The sequence below is a fragment of the Morone saxatilis genome, unplaced genomic scaffold (genome assembly GCF_004916995.1).
Source record: "Morone saxatilis isolate NCDOM2014 unplaced genomic scaffold, NCSU_SB_2.0 Contig17, whole genome shotgun sequence".
NCBI classification, from domain to species: domain Eukaryota; kingdom Metazoa; phylum Chordata; class Actinopteri; family Moronidae; genus Morone; species Morone saxatilis.
This window is the reverse complement of record NW_023339729.1, coordinates 10,917,816-10,920,657: the sequence shown is the minus strand read 5'-3', so window position 1 is coordinate 10,920,657 and position 2,842 is coordinate 10,917,816.

Sequence of the window (2,842 nt, the reverse complement as noted above, 5' to 3'; positions counted from 1 at the left end):
GTGTTAGAAGCAGGAAAAATGGTTGTGATAGCTAGACGACAGAGCATCTCCAAAACTGCAGCTGTTGTGGGGTGTTCCCGGTTTGCAGTGGTCAGTACCTATCAAAAGTGGTCCAAGGAAGAAAAAGTGGTGAACCGGAGACAGGGTCATGGGTGGTCAAGGCTCATTGATGCATGTGGGGAGCGAAGGCTTGCCCGTGTGGTCCGATCCAACAGACAAGCTACTGTAGCTCAAACTGCTGTAAAAGTTAATGCTGGTTCTGATAGAAAGGTGTCAGAACACACAGAGCATCACAGTTTGTTGATATGAGGCTGCATAACATTATGACCACCAGGGTGCCCAGCTGGTTATAATGTTATGGCTGATCAGTGTATATCGTTATTGCTAATGTGGGTTGTTCAGGGAAAGACAGTTCTAAAGAAAGGACAATACTATTCATGTTATGTGTTTAGTAATATTGTTCAAAGCAATTATAAATGACTTGGCTGTCTTGTACAGGTCTGGTGGTAGAGCAGTCAAACCTCTGGACTGAGGACACAATGTTCTCACCAATAATTAAAAAATGGTTGTCCACATTCGATAGAGCTGAAAAATGAATGAAATAATAAAAGCATCATCACAGTAAGCTGTATATATTTATTTAAATCACAGGTTTACTTCCAACATTTTGACAATGTATTTTAAGCCGGTGTCTCGAAGCTGTTCCTTCATTAGGTTAAAAGCAGCTTTTGCACTAGGTCCATGCTGATGTCTCGGTAAAAGCATACAATCATGGCTTGTGGGAGCCCGTTTGGCAGGGGAGGTCTGAGAGTACAATGAGCATGGTCAACTTCAGGTTTGGAAGGGAAGCTATCCTTCCTGAAGACCTCGACTGGGAAGATTCCATGAAACAGGTAGGGAGACTTAGGCTCTTGATCTTTGCACTTGGCTGCCAAGCTGCTCCAAGACTCTAGACCCTAGAGCTGAATGGAATACCGACACTTGACCGAGCACATCACAGTCTACAGTCAGAACTGTGTCCTCGATCCAAATTAGGACAGACTGAGGACTAGACAAAATAGTTATCTTTCTAAATCTACAGTTCTTAATACATGTCAGATCCATTACGTATAATTGACCCTTTCTCCAAACACTAGGCTACTCTTTCTTCTCACCAGTACACCATTCATACTCCAGGACTGACTACTCACTTAATTAGTATCTTTATGTAAATATTCTGCTCTGATTCTTATATCAGATCACTCTCCTGTGCAAATGGATATCTCCCTCCCAGATTGTCATGTACCTCAGCAAGTGTGGAGATTCGACCCCTCCATGCTGTCAGACAAAGACTTATCTTTTAGCACAGATTTATCTCTTTCTAGAAGTTAATGATACCCCAGATATGTCCACAATCCCGGACAAAGGCATTCTTACGAGGTCAAATCATTTCATATACGGCATATAAAAACAAAAAGCACTTTGAAAGACTTTGAGAACTGACCAGGCTTATTTCCAACATTGACTCTCAATACGCAGACAGACCTTTTACAGACTTGTTCAAACAAAAACTTCAGTCAAAATTTTAAACTCTCTCTATCAGTAAACTGAGAAACTTATGTTGCGGACAATAAAGCATACTTATTTAAAATGTTCTCGACCGCTGACTCTAGCTGTCCTAGATATCATCAGTCACAAGCAACAATGAAAGGCTACCAGTCCCCCACCAACCTTTATATTATGGATGAGGGAATTCATGATGTGCCTCCAAATGGAGAAGTTGAGATACACATAGAATGGATCACTTAAAAAATATAATAGAACCTGGCTTCCCTTTATTGAGTATGTAGAAAACCTCTCTTTCCCAGCAGTCTGACACTGAACCACATATAGGAGGTGATACTCTGATCTGACTCAAATTTTTTAACTTTTATTTTCTTGTAAATAATCTACATGTAACCTTTGTACCATACAGCTGTTTTTTTCTGTTATTTGTTATTGTTGTGGTTATTGTTCCCCAATATTACATATTCACGTATCCTACATTGCTCTCATATTTTAGAGGTTTTAGTTTTGTTTGTTTTCTGTTTAGTTTTTTTTGTTCTGTCTTTTAAAAAAAAGTAAATTTCTTTTTTTTCTTTCAACTTTGTTCTTTCATATTTCTCTTTACTGTTTGTGGCCAATGCTGTTCTTTAAATGTTATACGAAATGATAAATAAAGTCTTAAAAAAACAAACCGTTCCATTTTTTTGATTTACATTACCTGCTAGGAAACTGTGAACTACAGTGTGGAGATTGTGCTCTAGAAATGATTTCATCTCTAATAGCATCGAACATCCCCTTAAAATCATCACAGGTAAGTTGCAAGCTAAGGCTAGCATTAGCCTCTGTAGCTTTGCCAGTGTCTAGCGGTGGGGTATTACCATTGCTAACAGTCTGCTCTGGTTCTCTGTTCTTGTGCTGGGTTTTCTGCTCATCATATGGTCCTGGTATTGAGTTTAAGTTTCACAACAAACTCTTATACACAAGAAGTGTGTGTTTCAGTTCATGTCTCTGCTCTGCCATGAAAACTGAACTCTGAGTGCTAATGTTTTAATTGTAATATTTCTATCTTTTATTTGGTTGTGTATTTATTTTATTGTATGAAGGTTGTTTTAGTTTTATTACGCCCAAGAAATAAGTTGGATCTGATGAATATTTTCTTTTACAGAAAAACCACTGCCCTGATTTTCATGAAACTTGGTGGAAGGATGTATCATGGGCCAAGGAAGAACCCATTCATTTTTGAGTGCGTCTGAATCACGTGGCGGATACACTAATTATTTTTTTAATAACAATTTTTTTTTTTTAACATTGCAATATA